The 26,212-nt window shown below is 42.8% G+C and overlaps 1 long non-coding RNA gene across 1 annotated transcript in view; it reads left to right on the forward strand.

Annotated features, from left to right (window-relative positions):
- LOC121278768 overlaps positions 1-11,057 on the forward strand; it is a 73,476-nt gene extending 62,419 nt beyond the window's left edge. The window contains exons 2-4 of the long non-coding RNA XR_005943278.1: positions 774-872; positions 6,272-6,356; positions 10,940-11,057. This is a non-coding gene — a long non-coding RNA (uncharacterized LOC121278768). The remainder of the gene's footprint in view (positions 1-773; positions 873-6,271; positions 6,357-10,939) is intronic.
- The last annotated feature ends 15,155 nt before the right edge of the window (positions 11,058-26,212 follow it).

Below are 26,212 nucleotides of genomic sequence, written 5' to 3' on the forward strand. Positions count from 1 at the left end.
TAAACCTCCTCTGCACCCTCTCCAATGCCTCCATATCTTTCTGGTAATGTGGAGTTATGCATGGTTTTGTAATCAGACTAAATTATTCAATGAAACCTCTCATTGCCTAACTATATATCTGTTTTTTAATTTATCCGCACATGAGATGTGGGTTTCACTGGCTGGACAGTATTTGTATTGCCCATCCCTAACATCCCATCCATCACAGGTGTGTGCCAATTTGGTTTTGGTGTTCCAAGAACAGAAGAACATTTAACAACATGGAAAAAATATAATTAGACCCAGCAAGTACTTTCCTTTTGTTATAAATTAAGAGACAACATCTGGGATCTCCTGAAACAAGGGTCTGAAGAAGGGTCACAAGAGTCTGAAGAAGGGTCACATGGACTTGAAATGATAACTCTATTTCTCTCTCCACAGATGCTGCCAGACCTGCTGAGTTTTTCTAGCATTTTCTGTTTTTGTTTCAGATTTCCAGCATCTGCAGTATTTTGCTTTTACCTGGTATCTTCAGCTTTGTGCAGGTCACTACCACCCTGGATTGAACTAAGCAAAAGGGGAGTTCTTCTTGAAATTTACATTGACTTTAAAATGTGTCTTTTTTTTTAATCCATCGCTGTTCTAAGATAACCATGCTCAGACTTGTTTGTGCTGTTGTCAATGGCAGAATTTGCTTTCCCCTGAAAGAGCCGGACAGCATTACAAACACACTTGGTCATCCTGATTAAAATGTGGAGTTAGATGACTCCCATAATATGTTTTTTTTCCATCAGCCTTCCGAGATTAATTGTATGAAAAAGCAGAAAATTATGTCTTGACAGGCATGTAAGTGGATTACGGGCCAGTGATGCATGAAAAAGCCTTCTGGCAAAGTGAGTAGGTGTAGGACTGATGTGAAGTCCAAAGTGTTTTCCTTGGGGTCATTATGTTTTCAGAGTAAAGTAACTGCATGCCATCAGCACCATCTCAATGAATTATACAGCAGGAAAGATGTGACCTCTGCACCAATGATGAAATGGTTCTGCTTATTTACCCCTCCCTGGAAGCACTTGTGTCTTCCACTGACTTCTCAATGTAAAATGACAGATTTTATATGCTGAGGGTCAGAATGGTTTAAGTGTAAAGGTATTCAAAGACAAAGCTTGGGAAACTTTTTTGCAAGAACATGGATCTTCATAGAATCATTCAGCACAGAGGGAGGCCATTTGGCCCATCATATTGGTCCTGGCTCTTTTCAAGTGTAGGCTAAGAACTAGGGCAGAACCTTTTGCGCCCGTTGGCATCGGGCATGCTTGGTGGCATGATCGGACAATATGGTGAGTAGGCCAGAAACTGGTTTCATGACATTGTAAAACCAGTTTGCGATCCGGTCAGCCCGTTGATGGCAGGCCACGTTTTCTGTCGTCGGACATTGCAAACATCATTGTAATACATCTGCAAATCATTATAAGGCCAGCCTGATGGAATCACCCCACATCCCCCACCCCTCCCCGGATCATCCGCCCACGTCAGCCTAATTGCAAGCTGGTGCAGAACCATATATTGACAAATGTGACAGGCTTGAGTGAAGCATAAGTGCCAACATGGGCCGATTAGGCCAAATGGCCTGTTATGCTTTATATCCTATGTAATTTTATTTCTTTTTATTTTGACTGCTCGTGAAAACATTATTGCAATCTTTCCTATTACTTGTCCCAAGTATCAGTTTTTATATGGATCACTGTTGTACTCTTGCTCCTATTTTTTATGTTCTTGTGTTCTTGTGTTGTGGCCATTGTCTGAAGTCACCAAGCAAATATCTCAGCCACAATGGCCGGAACTTCCCAACCCCTCATGCCGGAGGGATCTTCCAGTCCCGCCGATATGAACGGAGATTTCAATAGCTCGCAGGCCCTCCCCTGGGGGAATGTGCCATGGGGGGGCTGGAAAATTTCAGCCAATGAGTCTTCCAGGTCATCCTTACAATCCCCAAATCTAAAATTAGTAAGTCAATTACTAAATGGGAAAAAGGCGTCTCTCAATAATGAAAAAAATAATAATTTTATATATACAGCAATGGCATATCAGGAAAGGATTGACAAACTGGATCTCTTTTCACTGGAAAAAAGAAAGCTGAGTGATGACTTAATAGAGGCTTTTAAAATCATGAAAAGTTTTGACACAGTGGATGCAAAGAGCATGTTGCCAGTTTTGGAGAACATGCCAAAGGCCACCAATACAAGATAGTCGTCAAGAAATCCAATCGGGAATTGAGGAGAAATTTCTTTACCCAAAGAGTGGTGAGAACATGGAACTCATTACCACAGGAAGTGGTTGAATGAATAGTACAGATGCATTGAAGGGGAAGTTGGACAAACATATGAGGGAGAAAAGAATAGAGGGTTACAATGATAGAAGAGGAAAGATGGGAGGAGGCTTGAGTGAAGCATAAGTGCCAACATGGGCCGATTAGGCCAAATGGCCTGTTATGCTTTATATCCTATGTAATTTTATTTCTTTTTATTTTGACTGCTCGTGAAAACATTAATGCAATCTTTCCTATTACTTGTCCCAAGTATCAGTTTTTATATGGATCACTGTTGTAATCTGAAATTGGCGTTGCTGCTGTTGAATTTTATTGCCAGCTTTTGTGCATGAGTAGAATTCCCCTATAGCGAGAATATTGTCAGCTCATTAACAAACCTGAACTGCATGCAGGTAAGGTGCTACATTCCAACCTTTAGATGTTTATATTGTGACAGAAAGCCGCAGAATCCTGTCTTTGCTGACTTTTTGCTGAAACAATTCAAAACTGACCCCACTGCTCTGCTTCTTCCCATGTGTTCTGTTTATCCAATCTGTACTGTTTTTTACTCAGTTTTTACTCAGGGTCATTAGCACTCATTTTAATATACTATCTGGCTGAAGATTATTGTTGTGCTATAGCTTTAATTTCGTCCCCCCACGCCCCCCAACACAGGAACAGAAAGATTCCTTGGGACATCATGGCTTGGTGTGCAACATTCATTTGTTTATTCTTCTGATCATCAATATTTTCCCAAGGAACAATGATAAGAGACTTTTTTAATGGTGCACAGTGCAAGTTGAATGATGTAGCTATCCGGCTGCCAAATTAACATCTCCCTAGATTTATGATGGCATGTTCAATCTTACAATGGTTTTCATCAAGTATCTAGGGGAAAAAAAAACTATTACCACTAATCAGTAAGTCAGTAACAAGTAGAAATGTCTTAATATCCCACCTAAGAGATCAACCTGTGTGGTGGGAAGGTAGGCTGGGAGACAGTGGAGCATGGTATTGTAATTGCTGAGAGGGTGGGGATCCGGGGTGATGAAAAGCAAGTCCAAGATTGCATGGCAAAAACAGCCACTGTGAGGAAAACTTCCCCACTATATAAAGTATAGTCAAACTCTCCTGATTCTTCAGGCTCAAAGCGCTTTATCTCCGCTTGTCGCCACTGGCTCTGGCAACAGCTGCATCATATAATTCTCCGTATAACTCACACCAAATGCAAGCTCAGAATTGCATCAGCCCTCAATGTAAATGTGAGCATTCAGGATGCAGTGAACAAAGGAGCAGGGGAATGCAAATAGGACGTTCAGCCCCTCTACCTTTCACTTTGATCATGATTGACTTCTTCAAAGTGTCAATGCTGCTTCCTTGGGCTGGGAAATGTACATGTATTCCTTAACGTAGATTCCATGCCGCAAATTCCCATGTGAAGAGGGAGTCCTGTGCTCGCAGCAGGGAGACACACTTCACACTTGGGAGCATGAAATTGCTAAACTGTGGTGATAAATGAATAGAATATTACCGCCCAGAAGCACACTCCTTCGTGCATCAAGTCTGCACTGACACTTTCTCCACATGAACTTTCTGGCCCAATTCCACTTAACTGCTCACTCCCCACACACTTTCTTTTCTCTCTTGTTCTATGCACCAAAATAGTTATCTTTCAAAAATTACATAGGCTGTGCTTCACCAATAATTTGTGGCAGAAAAAATTACCTTCAAGCCACTCTTTAAGTGAATGATTTCTCTAGAACTTCCCTTAAATTATCTTAAATTTATGGTCTCTCATTAACATCTCACCAACTAGTTGCTATCATTACATTTACTCTATCAAGAACCCTTCATAATCTTAAGGACTTGATCTTAAAATCAACTCCAACTTCCTGTACTCAGCTTCTTAATAACAATGATGTCTAAAATGGGAAAAAAGAAAGGTTCCTTTTTAAATGCATTATTTAAATCCACAGTTAAAACATGAGATACTCTTGGGAATGCAAAAGCAAAATACAACAGACGCTGAAATCCTGAAGTAAAAACAAAGAAGCTTTAAATACTCAGCAGGCCAGGTAGCATCTGTGGAGAGAAACAGAGTTAATGTTTCAGGTCGAGAGCACCTTTCCTCAGGATCTTTTGAGAATCTTGTTTTAAGTTCTTCTCAGGATTTGAGTGCCACTAGCTCGATGACCATCACTCATTATCCTTGTGAAGGTGGAATTGGGCCTTCTTCTTGAATCACTGCAGCCCCCGATTCCACAGTGCTTTTAGGGAGGGAATTCAAGGATTTTGTCCCAGTAATCATAGAACAACGATATATGCCCAAGTCAGGGTGGTGTGGGGCTTGGAGGGCAACACGGAGGTTCCCTTGTAGCTATTGACCTTATTCTTCTAGGTGGTAGAAGTTGTATGTTTGAGACATGCAGTCAAATAAGTTTTTGGCATGTACTCACCATGTATCATGAAGATAGTACACTCTTCACCAGTGATGGAGCAGGGGTATTTAAATTAGTGGATTTATATGCTGATTAAGTGGATTGCTTTGTTCTGGATGGTGTTGAGCTGCTCAGGTAAGTGCAGTTTATTCCATCACACTTCTGACTTGTGGCTTGTAGGTGTTTGAGATGCTTTGGGGAGTCAAGAAGTGTGCCACATGCCATGGAATACACACCAGCCACAGATCTGCTCTAGTAACCATGGCATTTATGTGGCTGGTCCAGATGAATTTCTTGAAGTAACTCTGATTTGCTAAATTAATGCTCAAATCAAGCCACAATTTCTAAATCCTCTGCAATGGATGTTACCCATAAGCAGTTGTTACCCATAAGATCAAGAGTGATCTAAATGATTAAAGGGTTTGTTAATAGATAGAAATAAATTATTTCCTCATGTCCATGAGTCCAGAATGTGGGCCCAAAATCTTAAAACTAGAGCCAAGCCATTTAGGAGTGTTGGCAGCAGTTGCATTTTCACAAAGCCTCCTGGAAATCTGGAACCCTGTCTCCCAAAAAGCTGTTGTGGTTTGGTCAATTGGAAATTTCAAAGCTTTAGGTTTTTGTTAGGGCAGGGTATTGAGGGTTACGGATTAAGGTGTGCATATGGAGTTAGAATACAAACCAGCCGTGACCTAGTTGAATGGTAGAACTTGAGGGGTTGAATGGCCTATTTGTGTTTCAATCCTTCTATGTTCCTTCCTATGTTCTTAAGCTGTAACTGTTGCATTTAAAAATTCTAATACTCCCAGTTATTCAGTTCTGAAGGCAAAGTTAGTCACTATTAATGATGCTCCCTCTGAATTCAAAATATTTTATTGATTATCCTCTGTATATCTAGTTTTAAATTAAATAAAATAACCAAACCCTCTAAAAGTAATTGTTGTGGTAAGCAACACAAAATACAAGATGAATGAGACTGTTTATTAATTTAAACAAATTACAAACTGGCAGAAGGTTGAAGATGTCCCAATCAACACTCCCAAATGTGCACTTTACCACAAACTAAAGCAGTAAATGTGGAAATGCATTCCTTGAAAACTTCAATGAAGCTTTACTTAATTGACACAAAATCATGCTTTTGCTTGCAAGCCTCATTCGTGGATTGCACACTAAGAGTTTCATTCTATTTCCTGGCTAAGTTATATCCTTGGACTTTATTCCAAATTAGTTATGAAAAAGCATGCCTTCAATTTACCAAAGCAATCACTTTTGTTGTAAGTGATATTACGTGGTCATAAAATAAGTCATAAAAAAAGAAAGGTGCCCATAATATCCTGGGTGCAGGGTGACTCACTGCTATTATTAATTTCAATCATTTTTACAACTTTCTTAACAGCTGCTGTTTAAAAGACAAGAGCATCATATGGGAGAGGCATTTTTATTTGTCCATTGATTCTTTATTCCTGGTACAGTAATAATTTATTTCAGTTAGCTGGGGTCACCTGCTATAAGAACCTTTGTGATTGAACTTTATCTGATTTGACTGCAGGAATGGAAAAGCAACAACAGAGCAAATTTGATTGTTTATTTAACAATGCTGCTGTGATGTTTTGAGGATGTCGGGATCAATTAAGGTGAATATATTCTTTTAGTCATAATTCTGAAGCCAGTACAGTGAGATTGTGGTGTCAAGTTTACAGGAGAAATTAATAAATACTTAGGATGATGTTAACTAATATGGCAGAGTGGATAGGCTTTCTTCGGAGAATGGGCGAATACAACCGATTCTGTCGGCATGAAGATTAAACCATCCTGAGTCAGCCCGATATAGCTTATTGGTTTTCGGATGGCAGGAAACTGCCTGGACCCCAAACTGAGCTGGCTGACAGTCGGAATTAGGCATTCACTTGCATAGCACAATCCTGGAGGGTGCAAGAGGTGACATTTTTAAGAGTTCAGAAAAAGCATTATCATTCCTTGTCTAACTCCTTCCTGTGCAAGTTTGTGAGCAGTCTCCAATAGGTGAACCCCCTGAGGACTGCTAGTCCGGCAGCTCTCTGCCTACTGCAAATGGTGGCATGTGCATAGTGCAGGCTTTATCCACTTGTACCTTGAAATTTCAATCAGAGTCTCCTGTATGTTATAGGATCCCGACGTAGAGACTATAAGTGACCTCCCAACTGCAATATACATGGTTGCCAATTCTCAGCATTCTACTCAGATGGCAGTCAATGGAGCACCAGTAAAAATCAGAAATAAAAAAGTATAAACATCATCCTCATACAGACACTACCGTACCTGCACACGGTGGAGGAATTAAAATTGGCTCTATTAACTTTGGCAATTTCCTAGAAACTATTGGAATTATTAGAGGTTTGAAACAGCTTAGCTACCATTCCTGTCAGGAATGATCTCTGATATGTGAGAATATTGGGCAGAAAAACTGTGCTAATTATGGTTTATTTATTGTTAATATACCTTTAAGAATAATACTTGTTAAGGAAGATCACATGATATTTATTACCCAATAGGAAAATAACACAGGCTACCTCTGTAGTTAATAGTTACTAGTGTAGAGATAGAGTTTGACGTGAAAGCACATGTGTAGTTGCTGCTGAGCACCTTTATGAATAAACTAAAAGTTTCCATCTAAGAAGTGTCTGCTGACCAACTCTATCAATAGTACCAACTCGGCCACCACTCACAACAAACTGGTGACAAGGATAAAACAAGTTTAGCAGAAGAAATCAAGTGAAACGAAATCAGCACTGTACCTCACCCAGTAGTTATAAGTAGAAGTTCCATTCAAATTATAAAAGTAATTCCCTCACAGAATGCCACAATTTGGAAGAATTGATCCTTTCGATCCAGCCATGGATGATTGATCTCATTACATTGATCGCCTTATGTTCTTTTTCCAAGCGAATGAGATTATGGGGGAAGAGAAGAGGCGAGCAATCCTCTTAAGTACATGTAGGAATAAAATCTATGGCTTGATTCGAAGTTTGATGGCACTCAGTGCCCCAGATTCAAAAAATTTTGATGAATTGGTGGACCTCGTGAAGGGTCACTATCGATCAAAGCCCTCAGTAACAATGCAAAGGTCCAAGTTTAACTCAAGAAATAGAGGCCCAGGGGAGACAGTTAAATGCTATTTGGCAAGTTTGAAGCAGTTAATGGAACCTTGTGAGTTTGGCAAATCTCTAAATGACATGCTCAGAGATTGTTTAGTGTGCGGTATGAATGAGGGCACGATTCAGAAGAGGTTATTGTCCAAAGCGAATTTGGTTTTCAAGAAGACACTAGGGATAGCACTGGCCATGGAAAGCACAATAAGAGATTCAAAAGCCACATAGGGCATGCAATATGGCACCGTCCTCCACATCAGGTGGGAAACCCCAACCAAAATGGACACGAAAATGCAAGAATCTGCTGAGAAGCAGGAAGCAGCCCCCACTAGCCAGAATGAGAAAAAATGACTTAGCAACAAAAACAAAGAATAATTTCAATAGAGGCGGAAGTAAGCAGTCTGTTATTATTGTCAGAAATGGACATATAATGAGACAGTGCAGGGAAAGAGTCCAGCAGGTTTTTAAACAAAAGAAAAAGCCGAATGAGATCTATAATGTAGAAGAGCCTGAAACAGCAAATTCAGATATTTATTCATTGTTTAACCTAAAAATTGGAAAGACAGAACCAATATTTGTAACGGTGAAAGTAAATGGCAGACCTGTTAGAATGGAAGTGGACACAGGAGCTTTTACTACAGTAATTGGGGAACATATGCTTCAGATATCTGAACAATGAGGAACATCAATTATATTTAGAAGAAACGACTACCTAATTAAAAACATTCATAAGTGAAGACATTCAAATCAGAGGCATAAGTAAAGTAACTGTCCAATTGGCAAAGCTACCCTTCATGCTGGTAGCAGGTGAGGGGCCAAGCCTCCTGGGATGAAACTGGCTAAAGGAGATTAAGCTAAAATGGGCTGAAATTTTCCAGTTGAGAGCAAACGGGTTACCAGTGCTATTTTGAAAGTACTCCACAGTCTTCAAGGACAAACTTGGGAAGATCCAGCACCTGCAGGCAAAAATTCATGTGGATCCAGAGACCAACCCCCACCGCCGCCGCCCACCCCCAACCCCCCCACCCCCCACTCCCCCCTCCGATTCATGAAGGCGAGACCAGTACCTTTTGCACTGCGAGAAAAAGTCAACACCGAATTGGACAGACTAGAAAAACTGGGCATTATGCAACCTGTGCACTTCTCAGAATAGGCAGTGCCCATAGTCACAGTCCTTAAACCCTACCAGAGCATCCGTATTTGTGGAGATTACAAATTAACAGAGTAGCTAAGCTAGACAGACACCCCATACCAAAAATCGAAGACCTGTATGCCAAGCTGGAAGATGGAACCACCTACACAAAGCTTGATATGGGTCATGCTTATCAACAACTAGAGTTAGATAATATCTCCTGGGATTTTGTCATAAATAATACCCACGAAGGGTTGTACCAATATACTCGATTGTCTTTTGACATCTCCTCAGCTTGTGTCATCTTCCAGAGGACAATGGAAAGTTTACTGCAGGGACTGTCCCGGGCTGTAGTCTATTTAGATGATGTTTTGGTGACAGAATTCACTGAAAAAGAGCATTTGGAGTGAATTTAAAAAAAGAAAAGTGCACGTTCCAGGCGAGGGAATTAATCTATTTAGGTCACCGTGTAGATTCACAGGGCCTCCACCTGTTTGAGGAGAAAGTGAGAGCCATAAGAGAGGCATCAGTGCCAAAGAATGCCTCAGGGCTCAAATCATTCCTAGGAATGATCAACTAATGTGGGCGGCTCTTACCCAATTTGTCTACAGTGCTCCCCCCCTGCATCAGCTACTCATAAAGAACCAACTTGGGAGGCATCCCAGAAAGAAGCTTTCTTAAAGGTGAAACAATTGTTACACTCATCAAACCTAATAGTACATTATGACCAGACAAAAGAATTGGTGTTGACATCTGATGCATTCCCCTACAGAGTGGGAGCAGTGCCTCCCATTGGATGGACAATGGCACGGAATGGCCTACAGGTTACATATCAAGAACAGTCACCACAGTGGAAAAGGGATACTCGCAGATAGAAAAAGAAGGCCTGCCCATCATCTTTGGTGTCAAGAAATTTCACCAGCATGTACACGGCTGCCATTTTACAATTGTTTCAGACCACAAACCATTGCTAGGATTGTTCAGTGAGGACAAGGCTATACCACCCATAGCCTTGACAAGAATACAACAATGTGCTTTAATCCTGGCAGCATATGAATATATTTTCATACACAGACCTGGGAATCAAATCACAAACACTGATGCACTTAGTCATTTGCTTTTACAAGAAAATGATGACATGTCCCAGTTCCACAAGGACTTTGTTTTATTGTTAAATTTCTTAGATTCCTCACCGGTATGTGCTTGACAGACCAGAAACTGGACAAGTTGGGACCAGTCCTATCTCAAGTGCAAGAACAAGTGCTTCATGGTTGGCCATAGAAGCCCGCATCTGAAGAAATGAAACCGTACTTCAACAGAAGACATGAAATAACCAGCCATAGTGGCATCATATTGTGGGGAGCATGAGTGATAGTACATCCAAAGGGAAGGGAGCCACTTTTAATTAAACTACACTGCGCACACCCAGGGATATCCTGAATGAAGGAAAACCATAGCGCAAAGCTACCTATGGTGGTCTGGGATGGATGGTGAAATAGAGAGCTTGGTGAAGAATTGTGTGAAATGTCAGCCACTGCAAAAGTTACCTTCAACAGCTCCATTATACCCTTGGGAATGGCCAGGAAGATCATGGGTGTGGTTGCAAATCGACTACGTGGGATCTTTCATGGGAACAATGTTGCTGCTCATTATCGATGCCCACTCAAAATGGATGGACATACATGAGGTGAAGTCACCAACATCGGCTGCTACAATTGAGAAACTGAATCAAAGTTTTGCACTAATGAACTACCAGAAGTAGTCGTTTCTGCATTTACGAGGGCTGAGTTTCAACGGTTTATCAGCCTCAACGGCATCACTCATGTAAAAATTATACCGTACCACCCTTCCTCAAATGGACGGGCTGATAGGGAAATTCAAGTGTTCAAGGCAGGCATGAAGAAACTAACTGGAGATCTGCAGCAACCAAGCTAACATGCTTTCTTTTCCATTACAGGACCTCCCTTCACACAACAACAAGCATCACACCTGCGGAGTTATTGACGAAATGCTGTCTCAGGACGAGATTGAGCTTAATAATGCCCAATTTAGAGGGGAATGTGGAAAGGAGTCAGGGAAGCCAGAAAACTAGACAGGACTGGCATAGTCGTGAGAGGAAATTTACTATGGGAGAGCTGGTATAAGAACTTTGCAGAGGGACCAAAGTGGTTACCGGGTGAAATGAGTGCAGTGACTGGACCTTTATCTTACCATGTGGAGAGAGTCCAGTGGAAGAAAGCCAGTCATATGGAGACATGGGGATCATCTAAGGAAGAGAGAAACAAATCACCAAAAATTGATTCCACCAGTGTTCATAACTGGGTCAGCATTTCCTGCTGAGAGAACTCAACCCAGTACAGACATGTCTGATATTCCTGTAAGAGTTGACGACACAGAAATGCAGGTGCCCACCGAAGCACCTGATGTTCAGGCAACTCTGGAAAAGAAGGTTCCTGACAAAGTGTCAGAAGTTGTAGAGCTAAGATGTTCAACACACACAAGGAAACCATCTGAAAGACCGAACTTGTAAATTACTTACCAATGTTAATATTTTGCTCTTAAGAAAATTGTACTTGTAAATATGAAATGTATATTCGAGTAAAGGGAGAGGGATGTGGTAATTATGGTTTTATTTAGTGTGTACCTTTAAGAATAATGCTTGTTAAGGAAGATCACATGATCTTTAGTACCCTGTAGGAGAGTAGCATGGGCCAGCTCTGTAGTTAGTTGTGTAGAGATAGAGTTTGAAGTGAAAGCACATGTGTAGTTGCTACTGGGTATCTTTATAAATAAATTTAAAGTTTCCACCTAAGAAGTGTCTGCCGACCAACTCGATCAATAGTACCAACTTGGTCACCATTCACAATAAAAACAATCATTATAGCTGACACAATACTGCCGTGTCCTAGCCAGATATATGCTCCTTCTTTAAATAAAAACGGAAGTTGCTGGGAAAACTCAGCAGGTCTGAAGAAGAGTCATATTGGACATGAAACATAAATTGTTTCTCTCTTTACAGATGCTGCCAGATCTGCTGAGTTTCCCCAACACTTTTAGCTTTTATTTCATGTTTCCAACATCCATAGTGTTTTGCTATGTGTTGCATGCTCCTTTCTTACCTGGCTCCAACACGCTTGCTGTTGTGCTTTATTATGGGTTGATTTAACCATTATTCTAGGGATTGAAAGCCACATGGAAGTTTGTGATTCACTTGAGGGATTGGGAAATGACTCCAAGCTTGATATTAAATTGGTTTTCTATCTCAAACATATTAAAAGTTAGGAAGTTGACTTTATTCCTGTCTTCATGTAACCAGCAGAGCTGCGCTAATTATAATTCAACGTTGCTTGAGAATATTTAAAGCACATCTGATTCGCAATGCAATTGTGTGATCTCAAACCTATTGTATATAGACTGACCTGTAGTTAATCAAATTCATCCCTGTCTCCCTTATTGCACAGGGGTGTAACATCTGATATTAGAAGGTGGGAGGAACATATTTCACTGGTGAATTAAAAGATTCCACTGGGGTTGGAATTAAAAAACATTGTTGAGGCAGAGTGAAGGGACCTTTATAAACTGCTGCATTTGACCTAAGAATGCTTTATACTGAATGCCTGTAAGAGAAGGAATGTTTGTCAAATCCCTAGTACATTCTAACGTACATCCCAACCAGTGAATGGCTCCTTGAAGTATATTCACTGGTGTTATGTCGGCAAATTAAGTGGGTAATTTCTTCACAGTAATGTCCCTCAAACAGCAAATCAGATAAATGATGAGTTATTCAGTTTCTTGTGATGGTTGTTAAATGATCAATTCTGGTTAGGACGAGCTCTCCTGCTATTTTTTGAATGGTGTCATATGATCTTTTATTATTTATATGAATGTGAGGAGAGCTGGCCAAGATATCCCATTACCCAGCATTGACAGCTTTTTATAGTTTTTAAAACATTATCATAAAATATCGACCTGAATTTTCACAATTATGGCGTGCCTCTCCATCATTGTGGAAATAGCGGAGGAGGCCAGAATCTTAAAGTCCTGTCCCCAAAGACAGCCCTTACCATTTTTCCAGGGAGTGGGGGGAATGCGGGTGGGTCGGAGTTTGCAAAAGCACATTTCGCGGTGGCAACTGCCCATATAAATCAGCAGCTACTTTCAGTCCTGGGTGATTTCCGTAACCAAGAAGTGTGAAACCCAAAGTGTGCAGGTTGAACTTGGTAGGAGCAGGTCTGAAATTTTTTTTATTCATTCATGGGATGTGGGCACTACTGGCTAGGCCAGCATTTACTGGCCATTGAGAAGGTGGTGGTGAGCTGCCTTCTTGAACCACTGCAGTCACTGTGGTGTAGTTACACCCACAGTGCTCTTAGGGAGGAAGTTCCAGGATTTTGACCCAGCGACAGTGAAGGAACAGTTATATATTCCCAAGTCAGGATGGTGTGTGGCTTGGAAGGGAACTTCCAGGTGATTCTGCTCCTATGTGTCTACTGCCCTTGTCTTTCTAGATGGTGCCAGTCGTGGGTTTGGAAGGTGCTCCCTAAGGAGGCTTAGTGAGTTCTTGCAGTGCATCTTGTAGATGGTACACACTGCTGCTACTGAGCATTTGTGGTGGAGGGAGTGAATGTTTGTGGATGGGCTGCTTTGTCTTGGATCGTGCCGAGCTTCTTCAGTGTTGTGGAGCTGCACTCATCCAGGCAAGTGGAGAGTCTTCCATCACACTCCTGACTCGTGCCTTGTAGATGGTGGATGCAGCCTGGGGAATCAGGAGGGGAATTAATTGCCACAGGATTCCCTGCCTCTGATGTGCTATTTTAGTTACACTATTTATATGGCTAGTCCAGTTCAATTCCTGATCAATGGTAACCACCAGGATGTTGATAGTGGGGGATTCATTGATGGTAATGCCATTGAATGTCAGTGGGAGATGGTTGGATTCTCTCTTGTTGGAGAGGGTCACTGCCTGACACTCGTGTGGTGTGAATGTTATTTGCCACATGTGAGCCCAAGCCTGGATATTGTCCAGGTCTTGTTGCATTTGAACACGGACTGCTTCAGCATCTGAGGAGTTGTTAATGGTACTGAACATTGTGCAATCATCAGCAAACATCCCCACTTCTGACCTTAAGATGGAAAGAAGGTCATTGATAAAACAGCTGAAGGTGTTTGGGCCAAGGACATTTCCCTGAGGAACTCCTGCAGTGATGTCCTGGAACTGAGATGACTGACCTCCAACAACCACAACCATCTTCCTTTGTGCTAGGTGTGAATCCAGCCAAAGGAGAGGTTGATCCCTGATTCCCATTGCTAGAGTGTCACACTTGGTCAAAGGCTGCCTTGATGTCAAGGGCAATAACTTTCACCTCACCTCAGGAGTTCAGCTCTTTTGTCCATGTTTGAATCAAGGCTGTAATGAGCTCAGGAGCTGAGTGGCCCTGATGGAACCCAAACTGGGTGTCGGTGTGCATGTGATAGCAGTGTTGATGACCCTTTTCATTACTTTAATGATGATTGAGAGTAGACTGATGATGCTACCACATTGCTGGGTAAATGCCAATGTTGTAGCTGTGTTGGAACAGCTTGGCTAGGGGGGGTGGGCGGCAAGATCAGGAGCACAAATCTTCAGTACTATTGCTGGACTATTGTCAGGGCCCATAGCCTTTGCAATATCCAGTGCCTTCAGCCATTTCTTGATATTACGTGGAGTGAATCGAATTGGATGAAGAGTGGCATCTCTGATGCTGGGGACCTCCGGAGGCTGTTGAGAAGGATCATCCATTCGGCCCTTCTGGCTGAAGATTGTTGCCATCTTTTGCACTGATGTGCTGGGCTCCCCCATCATTCAGGATGAGGATATTTGTGGAGTCTCCTCCTCCAGTGAGTTGTTAAATTGTCCACCACCATTCATGACTGGATGTGGCAGGACTGCAAAGCTTAGGTCTGATCTGTTGGTTGTGGGGTCACTTAGCTCTGTCTATTGCATGCTGCTTATGCTGTTTGGCATGCAGGTTGTCCTGAGTTGTATCTTCACCAGGTTGACACCTCATTTTTAGGTATGCCTGGTGCCCCTCTTGGCATACCTTCATGCACTCTTCATTGAACCAGGGTTGATCCTCTGGCTTGGTAGTAATAGTAGAGTGGGGGATATGCTGGGCTATGAGGTACAGATTGTGGATGAGTAGAGAGTTCTGCTGTTGCTGATGCCCAGTCATGAGTTGCTAGATCTGTTCGAAATCTATCCCATTTAGCATGGTGGTAGTGCCACACAACATGAAAGTTGTTTGAATAGGTAGGGCACACTTTTGGAGAGGTGCACATACCCTTTTGGAGTTTGCTCAAAATTTGTATTAACAACCACAGAATTGTCTGGCTTTAACACATGGGAGTAGGAGGATGGTGCTGCTGGACTTGGAAGGATAATATTTTTTAACCCTAGAGACTAGCGCACACAAGTTGCAGGAAAAACATTGTGCAAGGGCAGGGTGCATTGCACCAAGGAAGAGACAAAATGGGCTTGGCACTCTCGCACATTGGTGCTATAGAAGCAAGAATCTACGTGACAGCCAGAGGCCAACTGGAAGGCATCAGGTCAAGAGGTGGAGACAGAACCATGCACACCAGGAAGGAGGAGGAGGTGTAGTAGGCAACTAGATATTTCCTGTGGGAAGCATGTACAGACCTCAGAGATCATACCTTAATATGATGGAGAACCAGTGCCGAAGGCAGCTGAGGTTAAGCCATGAAGTGTTCAGATGGTGCAGTGACAGTTCAAACCACACTTTATTGACCCCATGCCCTGCCAGTGGCTGTAAAGGTAACTATCCCTCTCAATTTTTATCCCTCAGGATCTTTCCAGGGCTTAGTAGCAGGCCTGTCTGGAATATCCCAGCCAGCAACACACAGTCGCTCAGGTGGAGCTCTACTGTATGCCCCGGCAAGGGTAACCCAAAGATTTGTGGTGTGCTGCTTGTTGCACAACATTGCACAGCAGACAGGCCTACAATTTAGAGACGGCCAGAGCTCCAACCACTGAAGAGGAGGATGATGGGGAAGACTGGAAGGAGAAACCCCATAGACATTCTCATGAATCTGATACAGAAGAAGGTGAGGAGCGTGGCAATGGCAAAACAGCTGGGATGCATGGCTATGTAGCCAGGGTTGATTCTATGCAGGAGGGGATCATCTTCAGGCAACACCTTGTGCAAAACAGATTCATGTCGGGTCCTCAGATGGAACACTTGCCATCAGCTCGTCCCTGGCGAGCAGCTACCAACTGAAGAATTTATCTCATGGAAGCCACACTTACTCATGGGAATGCCCATCCCTGGCAAGAGAGAAAAGCTACATCAATGAGTTTGACCCAATCAGAAAATATGGCTATAACCATAACCATCCTGACCATTGGCCTCAGCATGTTGCAAACACACAGCATGAGAAGTCCTTCACAACCTGACATAACCGCCAGTGGCTGTCAATGACGTGCCAAAGTCGCCACTTTGTGCCTATTCAAACTATTCTCACAATGCTGGGGGTGCCATTAGTCATCTCAGTCCCAGGAAATTGCCGCAGGAGTTCCTCAGAGTAATATCCTAGGTGCAACACCTTCAGCTTCTTCATCAATGACCTTTCCTTCATCATAAGATCAGAATGCTCCTTAGATACTGAAGCAGTTCTTGTCCATATGCAGTAAGACCTGGATAAAATTCAAGATTGGGCAATAAGTGGCAAGTAACATTTGCCCCACATAATTGCCAGGCAATGACCATTTCCAGCAAGGGAGGATCTAACTACCTCCCATGGAAATTCAATGGCATTACCATCGCTGAATCCGCCACTATCAACATCCTGGGGATTACCGCTGACCAGAAACTGAACTGGACCAGCCATATAAATGCTGTGACTATAAGAACAGGTCAGAGGCTAGGAATTCTGTAAGTAACTCACCTCCTGACTCCCAAAGCCTGTCCACCATCAAGAACAAGTCAAGAGTGTGATAGAATACTCCCCACTTGACTAGATGAGTGCAGCTCCAAGAACACTCAAAAAACTTGACACCATCTAGGACAAAGCAGCCCACTTGATTGTCACCTGACCCATTGCTTTAAACGTTCATTCCCTCCACTAGTGACACACAGTGGCAACAGAGTGTACCATCTACAAGGTGCACTGCAACAACTCACTAAGATTCCTTCAACAGCACCTTTCAAATCCACGACTAAGAACAAGGGCAGCAGGTGCATGGGAACAATACCATTTTCAACTTACCCTCCAAGTCATTCATCATCCTGGCTAAGAAATATATCGTCGTTCCTTCACCGTCGCTGGGTCAAAATACTGGAAAACCCTTTCTAACAGCACTATGGGTGTACCTACACCACAGGGATTGCAGCGGCTCAAGAAGGCAGCTCACCGCCACCTTCTCAAGGGCAACTAGTGAAGTGAAATAAATGCTGGCTTAGCCAGAAATTCCCACATCCTAAAGTAAATAAGTAAAAAGAAAAAAAATTAGGAACTATGACTTCACACCCAATACATGCTAATATGTTTGTGTGTCCCAACAGACAGGCAGATGGGGCATATTGTGCAAACTGAGGACACAATTGTGCAACAACAGCTTCCCCCCACAAGGCACAGTCACTGCCAACTGGAATGCAAAGGCATCCAAAGGACTAGGGACACCAGATGAGCAATCTTCCCTGGAGTATACATGTCATCTCGAACCCCATTGCCTACACCTAGGCCAATGTGTAACACTGACATGTGGACGAATGCCTTGCACCTAGCAATCATCTTGAGATGCACCTGCTGATCTCTCTCTGCTCATAGAGTCTGATCGAGCCTCCCTTAAAAGCAAGTATGTATGAACAATAAATGTTTTTGGCGTACAAGTACACAGGTCCCTGAAGGCAGCAGTTCAAGTAGACAAGGTTGTAAAGAAGGCATATGGAATGCTCTCCTTCATTGGCAGAGGTATAGAATATAAAAGTAAGGATATAATGTTGGAATTGTATAAAACACTGATGAGGCCACAACTGGAGTACTGTGTGCAGTTCTGGTCACCGCATTACAGGAAGGACGTAATAGCTCTGAAGAGAGTGCAGAGGAGGTTTACAAGAATGTTGCCAGGGTTAGAAAAGTGTAGCTACGAGGAGAGATTGGATAGGTTGGGGTTGTTCTCCTTAGAACAGAGAAGGCTGAGAGATGACTTGATTGAGGTGTACAAAATTCTGAGGGGAATAGATAGAGTGAACAGGATAAAATTGTTTCCCTTGTTGGAAAATTCTAGAACCAGGGGACATAGATTCAAGATAAGTGGCAGAAGGTTTAGGGGGGACATGAGGAAGAACTTTTTTACGCAGAGGGTAGTGTGTGTCTGAAGTTCGCTGCCCAAGTTGGTGGTAGAGGCAGAAACTTTAAACTCTTTTAAAAAGTACCTGGATCTGCACCTAAAGTGCTGTAAGCTGCAGGGCTATGGGCCGGGTGCAGGAAGGTGGGATTAGAAAGGGCACCTGGGTGTCCTCGGGTTGGCATGGACAAGATGGGCTGAATGGCCTCCTTTTGTGCTGTAACTTTTCTTTGGTTCTATGTTGCAAGGATCATCTCAGTTCTTGACCCTTCGGTCAATGTAACCTTATCTGATAGTCCAGAGAAGGAAGGTACACTCCACTGCCTCACAAATCTGAGCACACCCTTGCTCCTGATGATGTCAACGCAAGATGAATTTCAGCATGTGTCACTGATAAGACCATACATCATAATGTTAACATTCACATTGAGTTTGATAGCATGCAAACACACACTGAACCATTTAAGTGTGTGTGTCTATGTATTCAGAAAGTGCTCAGCTGTGGTATTTACAAAGTGAGAAATGTAACAGCAGTGAACCTATTAGTGTTCTAGATGAGATGGTGACCTGCACGCATGCATGCTCCTACAAAGTGCCCCATACCATTGCCTCAGAGGAGTTGGAGGCAGGCTGCTCAATCTTTGGCCTAAATGGCAATGAGGAGCATGGTGGCCAATCTCGTTATGCAGGCACCCATGGGGACTTCCTTCAGACGTGGCCTTTGCTTTTCTGCATGGGCAGTCATGGTCACTGGTACCTGTGGAGCAGGCAAGGGCTCTGGTGCATAGGCTGGGGAAGTGGAGGAAGATGAGGGTGCTGAGAAGCTCCCAGTACATTCGCCCTCTTCAGTGACCTGCACAGGCTCAGGTTGGCCTTCAGAAGGGGCTGATGGGGCTGGTTGCTGGTGCACAGCAGTCGTCCATTCCAGCAACCACTGCGCCAACAGTGCAGCCATCCTGTTAAGAGTATGGAGCTCCTCATGTATTCTTTCAGTGCTCGTACTCTGAGGGGACAGATCCAGACCACTGAAGGAGACTTGCACTCTTTCCTGGCCGAGACGCTGCTCTTGCATCCAACCCGAGTCCAGGAGATTGGCCAGTCTCTCGTGATCAGAGCTCATGCGGCTGAGCCCCGGGACAATGTGGAGCTCATGATGTTGATGGACTCCTCCATTCGCAGTCCAAGAGCTCCCACTGCCTCAGGGAACTCTGCCAGATGTCCACACATCTGCTGCTAATTGTCTAAATACTGCTCCCCAGAAGGTGACTCCTGAGACTCCAAGTTCCTGCCCACTGGAGCATCATCGTGACTTTCCTCCCTCCCCCGAGGGAGACTGTGCACTGATGTCTCTGACAGTAACACCTCCTGCTGCACCCTTTGCCCTGTGCCACCATTTCTACCACACACTCTACATTCCTCCAACGTACTGGAATCTGATTTGGTGGTGTGGGCTAGTTTGATGTGACACTGCTCCTTGGACATCCCTTCCTGATGCCCAAAGGATGATCTGGCCCCTGGTGGGTGCTGAAGCTCTGAGCCCCGAAGAAGACTCATATGGCCTCAAAAGATTAATTCTGTTTCTCTCCACAGATGCTGCCAGACCTGCTGAGTTTTTCCAGCGTTTTCTGTTTTTATTTCAGATTTCACATCCACAGTATTCTGCTTTCAGGTTTAAAGCTTTAAAAGCACTGTGGCTACTTCCATGGTTAATAATAATTGGTTGCACCAAGCTGATCCATCCCTAGCCCAGGCCATATCCTTGGCTGTCTGTGCCCTTTTCAACTGCAAAGACAACATGAATTTACGTTAGCCTGATATATGTTTCATGCATGGAGAATTCTCTGAAATGTGCCTGAGCATCACAATGCTCATTCACATGTATTCTATGCACACCTATATGAGCAGATTGGACAGCCAAGCCTCAATGCTGTACCAGAGGCATGTGCCGTGTCTCACACCTTAACTGCAGCATGCAGATGTGACTCTTCATTGGGACTTCTATGTGAATGAGCCAAGCTAACTCACCTTGCTGGAACGCAGCAGGTCTTGGGACCTTTTCCAGGGCTGGATCCAAGATCTTTGGTGCTCTCCTGCTGTACTCACCACAGCAGAAAATTCCAGCCAGGCATCCTTCTTGGTGGTCGGAGCCTTGCGCCTGCCAGCAGGGTACAGAACTTGTCTCCTCTTCTGCACCTCGCCCAATAATATTTGCAGGCTCTGATCGTTGAAGCTTACAGTAGCTGGACCTATTCCTTCCCCAGTGCTTCCCCTGTGTGACGTTCTATCAATACAAATGGAAAGGGTTGTGAGCCATCCATCCTACAATGCTCACACTCACATTTGTGTGTTTACATGCACTAACCGTTTTCACTACTTCATTAATGAGCGGTGTTGAGACGTGATGGAGGATGTGGCTCCGCACAAATTCATGGTGCCATGGAAATTGCGTCTGTCAAGCTCAGATAGCATGCTATGCTCCGTGACCACTAACAACCCTGTTGGCTTACTCCCTCTTAGTTACACTGTTATGCCATGACAGCGTGTAGATGTGAGGGACCTGGTCAAGAGTCAAGTGTGTGGTCGCATCCTAATGAATGGGTGGCAAGGAGGCAAGGGAATGAGCTAAGGACCATGACGCTGTTCATCATACATTCACTGAGGCATAGCAGCCAACTATATTACTGCAGAATATCTCTACCAGGTGGTGTAGTATAAGGGTCTGGCACAAATAGGGTTAATATGGGATTGAGTACAGTACTATCCACATAGTGATATAAGTGAGCAGAGGACACACACAGGGTCAGCCAAGTGTTATACAGAGCCATGTGAACCAACAAGCATTGAGACAGTTCCTAGCTTTTACCCTTTACTGTATATTTACCAATAGTTCTAAGAGTCAATAAAGAATTACAGTTAACCTACATAAGACTACAAAGATTTCTTCAGATCAATTGAACTGTAACCAACATCCTACAACGGGTGGTGATGATAAAATGATGCCATCTCCATGGCTGTGTCTTGTGAAACATGTTTTAAGTACGACAGTACAGTAAACTGTGAAAGGGTAGCAATAATGACAATCTTTTTCTCAGGAAACTCAATGAGGGTCAGCCATCAGCTGGACAGCCTTTACTGAGTTCTCACTCAGCTTATACGCCTTCTCCGAAGCACATAGAATGTACTATGGATTTCCTGCCTCACAAATGAACCTTTCTGAAGGGCCGCTTTTTATATCCACATTAGTCTCCCAAACCACATTGGTCCCGCCGCTGACCCCACAGGATTTCCGGGTCACCCACCGTAACTCCTAATATAGCAAGGCCTCCACCCCCCAGGCCAAAAATCAGAAGATCAGGACCATTTTTACGGATGTCAGGTTCGCAGACTCTGCACACCCGATGCGAGAGCAAAAATTCAGGCCATAGTTCCTCTTCACTTGCTGCATTATGTCAAATCTTGCAGCTTGTTCAATAGTCTTATTTTATTAGCACATTTCTTAGCTAATATCACCACTGTCAACACCCCTTTGTCCTTTAGTCTATGACATCTTTGGCAATCTCTTCTTTGCCTCCACCTATCACTGGCCCTCTATCCAGTTCTACCTGTCCCACACCCCTCCACCAGCTTATATTTCACCTCATTTCTATATTTCCTCAGTTCTGATGAAGAGTCATATGGAATCAAAACATTAACTGTGTTCCTCTCTGCAGATGCTGTCAGACCTGCTGAGTTTTTCCAGCTATTTTTATTTTTGAGTCAGATTTTATTGTTCATCATTGTATTCTCTTTCAAATTCTTTAAAAAATAATAAATATTTTTGCAAAGCCATTCACGGTATTCCATATTTTGGTAACGGTAGTATGTTAAGTAGGCTAGTACATCAAATGAATACTTTATCTGGATTGCCTCCACACATGTTTGTCCTTTTTTACCTTGATATTTTGTCATTGCAAGGCAGATGCTTAGTTGGGAAATGGTTACCAAGATGCCCTTCACTTGACCAATCAAGGAAAATATTTACATTAAATGCAACCACTTTTAATCTGTGTAAGCTTCTTTAGTGAACAGAGCACTACACCACATCAGTTAATTGTATTTGGTTAAAACATTATTTCTGAATTAGTTCTTCTACTTTACAAGATCAGAGAAGCTTAATTACTGAGGAACGACCTTCTGTGACTTCTTATCAGATGATTTACAGAGAGTAGAAAAAGAAGATGATGCAAGCATCCTTGCTTTTGTTCTATATGTAAGAGCGGAGTGTGGGTCATATGAGATGAAGTCACTAACAATTGATGGAAAAGGTAATATTATGGCCTAAATTGGATATTCCATTAACCACTGAGTGCTCTACTCATAAAATGTTTAATGCAGCAAATATTAAAGAATACTCATAATTGATTTTCTTCCTATGAAATCACCAAGCACTGCAGGATATTTAATGGGCCCTTTGAAGTCAAGTATGTAACACTGTCACTTTTCTTCCTCTGTTGATCCTTTCAGCCCACCGTTTCTTTTCATTTTTGTAGAATTGCTTTCTAATGTGGGCGATGGAATCAGGTATCATGGGGAAAATGAATGCGAAAAGTCTAAAAGGTAACAATATTTGGAGCACAAGTGGTTCATTGCTGTGTAAATGAAAAAAAAACTGTCAGATTCTTAATTTTTTTACATATTTGATCAAGGCGTGAATTAGCAAGGTCGGAGATCAAACTAGTTTTCTAAGGAGAGAATTTTCCCCCTATCGGGGAGGGTGTGCGGCGGGGGGGTGGGGGGGTGGGGGGTGGGGCGGACCTGATCAGCGCCCTGATAGGGTCCGCGCCTCCATTTTATGTGGGCCGGCCAGTTAAGGCCCGCCCATTGTGACGTGCACCTGAAAATGCTGAGCGCACCTCGTGTTTGGTGGGGGGGGCTGGGGTGGTGGTATTCCCTGAATCGGTGCCTCAGGGAGATTAGTTTAAATTTTTTTAATTTAAATAAAGAAAATAAAAAATTTAAGACATATCCCCTCATGTGACAGTGTCACATGAGCTGGGACATGTCAATGAACTTTTATAAAAACTTTCGTTGAATTTATAAGCACTTCATGAAACCTCATCCCGCCTATGGATGAGGTTCCATGATGAATATGAAGGCCGCCTGGACTCTTCGCCTGCCCACCAACCTTAAGGTTGGACGGGCAGCTCAGTTTATTAGTTTAATTGACATTTAAATGGCCTTAATAGGCCTTTGACAATTCGGCAGGCGCATAGCTGACTCGACTGCGTGCCCTCCGAACTGGAAATCTAAATGACGCGCGGTGACTTTGGGATGCCGACATCACTGTGCGTCATTTTACGTGTTGGCCAGTGGGCCCCGCCTCCGCTCACCAACCCGAAAATTCTGGCCTAGGTTTCGTTTCAGCATTTATTATTTCTCTGTAAGATGTGACAAGAAATAGATAAGATAAAGCTCTCAATATATTGCCCTAATGTTAGGAGTAGGTTTCTTCTTCCTCCCATGATAGCAACATGGAATTTATAAAGAATGGATTTTCAACTTTGCTACAACCAATAAGGCTTAATACTAGCCTCAGAAATTCAGTGCGGATTGACTATGCTTTAGCATAACTTCAGAGGAGCAATTTCTATTTTGCCAGTGTAACGTGTACAATAAGGAAGTTACCACACTCTAGGCAGAATGTGAAGGCATTAGAGAGGGTGCAGAAAAGATTCATGAGAATAGTACCAGGCAAGAGGAACATCAGCTACTGAGACATTGGAAATGTTTTCCTTGGAGAAAAGATGGTTGAAAGGAGATTTGATAGAGATATTCAAAATCATGAGGGGTCTGGACGGAGTAGAGAGGGAGAAACTGTTCCTATTGTTGGAGGGATTGAGAACAGAGGACACAGATTTAAGATAATTGACAAAAGAAGCAATGGCAAGATGAGGAAAACATTTTTACACAACGAGGGGTTAGAATTTGGAATGCACTGCCTGAGACTGTGGTGAAGGCAGGTTCAATTGAAGCATTCAAAGGGAATTGGATCATTATCTAAAGAGGAAAAACGTGCAGGGCTACAGGGAAAAGGCAGGGGAGTGGCACTAGGTGAATTACTGCTTCAGAGGACATCATAGACACAATGGGCCAAATGGCCTTCCTCTGGCTATAAATCTATGATTCTATAGCTACTTTCATTACCATATAAATTACTCTTATAACCTGTTTGAGTGACAATTTCAATTCTATGTCAATGTTTGAATAGTAATTTGAGGATTCATGCCCATTGATCACTGGCTTGCTAAACCAAAAATTAATTTTACTCTGGACATTTTACATTTGTGAAAGAGAGGGAATTTATAATCGGTCTAGCTCGGGGTAAATCCAAGGTCAGGTCCCCGCAGTCAAAATTGAAACTAACATTGTAATATAGTGCCTAAGGATTGCATTTTGCAGCCATCAATATGGTATAATTTGTCAAATAATAAATGTGTGATTGAATGATACAGCACAAGAGCACATTCGAAGGGCTTTGATGAACTGCTGAAGCAATTGAGTGAGCAGCTTGTCAGTTCATCCTATCCTGTAACGCTGTTGCAATCATTTTTTAGTATTGGTCTCGCTTTTTCACAGATCTTGCGAGTCCTTTGATGGCTACTTGAGTACAGTCGCAGCAAATATCATGTAACATGGTGGAATTTTACTCTACAGCAGTTAATATGGTCAAATGTATCTTAGTAAGACAAGGTATGAATCAAACATTTTACTGGGCCATCATGTAGAAAGGTTGAAAATTTGGATCATCTTGAATTTGGCTTTGGATAGCCTGAATTTGTTTCAGGTTCTTATTTCTAAACGAAATAACTTCCTAATACATATCAAATGTCACCAGGTTTTTTCTGGGCCTTTTGTACAGTTGAAAATGTTCTGTAAAAGTCCTTTCATCTATAATAAAGATAATGGTAATTCGTAACCTGGAAATTGAATAGACACATTACCAACAGAGCTGAACAGTAGGTGTGCTTGGTGTGGGGGTGATGCTGTGAATATCTTTGTGTTGCTTAGATTGAAAAGTAGTGTATCCAAAGAGAAGAGCCCATTTAAACATTCGCTGGGAACATTCGGGTCATGGGTGAAGCACACTCACCGCACACTCAAAATTATTGGTGGGGGATCTAAAATATTTTTATGCCTGGGTTTTATTTATATTTTAATCTAGGTGTGTGTCAGTTATGGCTCAGTTGGTGGCATTCTCACCACTGAGGCCAGAATGTTGTGGATTTGAGTCCCAGGACTTAAGCACAACACTCCAGTGCAGTGTTGAGGGAGTGCTGCACTGTCAGTGGTGCTGCCTTTTGGATGAGACGTTAAATTGAGGTGCTGTCTGTCCTCTCAGTTGGTTGTAAAAGATCCCTTGGCACTACTTAGAAGAAGAGCAGGGGACTTATCCCCAGTTTCCTGGGCAATATTTATTTCTCAATCAACACAAAAACAGATGATCTGATCTTTATCACATTGCTGTTTGTGGGAGTCTGTTGGGTACAAAATTGGTTGCCAGAATTCTCCCATTACAACAGTAACCCTTCCTATAATTTTATATTCCACTGGCGAGCAGCATGCACCAAATAGGTCCCTTACTTGCAGTTCATCAGTTCTAGGAGACCGAGGAAATGGATAGTTACTTAGGAGCATAGGAAATAGGAGCAAGAGTAGGCCATTCAGTCTGTTGAGCATGCTTCATCATTCAAATAGATCATCTACCTCTTTGCCATTTTTCCCCACTATTCTCATACCCCTTAATGTCATTACTACCGAAATATCTATTGATTTCTGCACTGAATGTCCTCAATGATTGAGCTTCCACAGCCCTCCGGAGTAGATAGTTCCAAAGATTCACCACCC

The sequence above is a fragment of the Carcharodon carcharias genome, chromosome 6 (genome assembly GCF_017639515.1).
Source record: "Carcharodon carcharias isolate sCarCar2 chromosome 6, sCarCar2.pri, whole genome shotgun sequence".
Taxonomy (NCBI): domain Eukaryota; kingdom Metazoa; phylum Chordata; class Chondrichthyes; order Lamniformes; family Lamnidae; genus Carcharodon; species Carcharodon carcharias.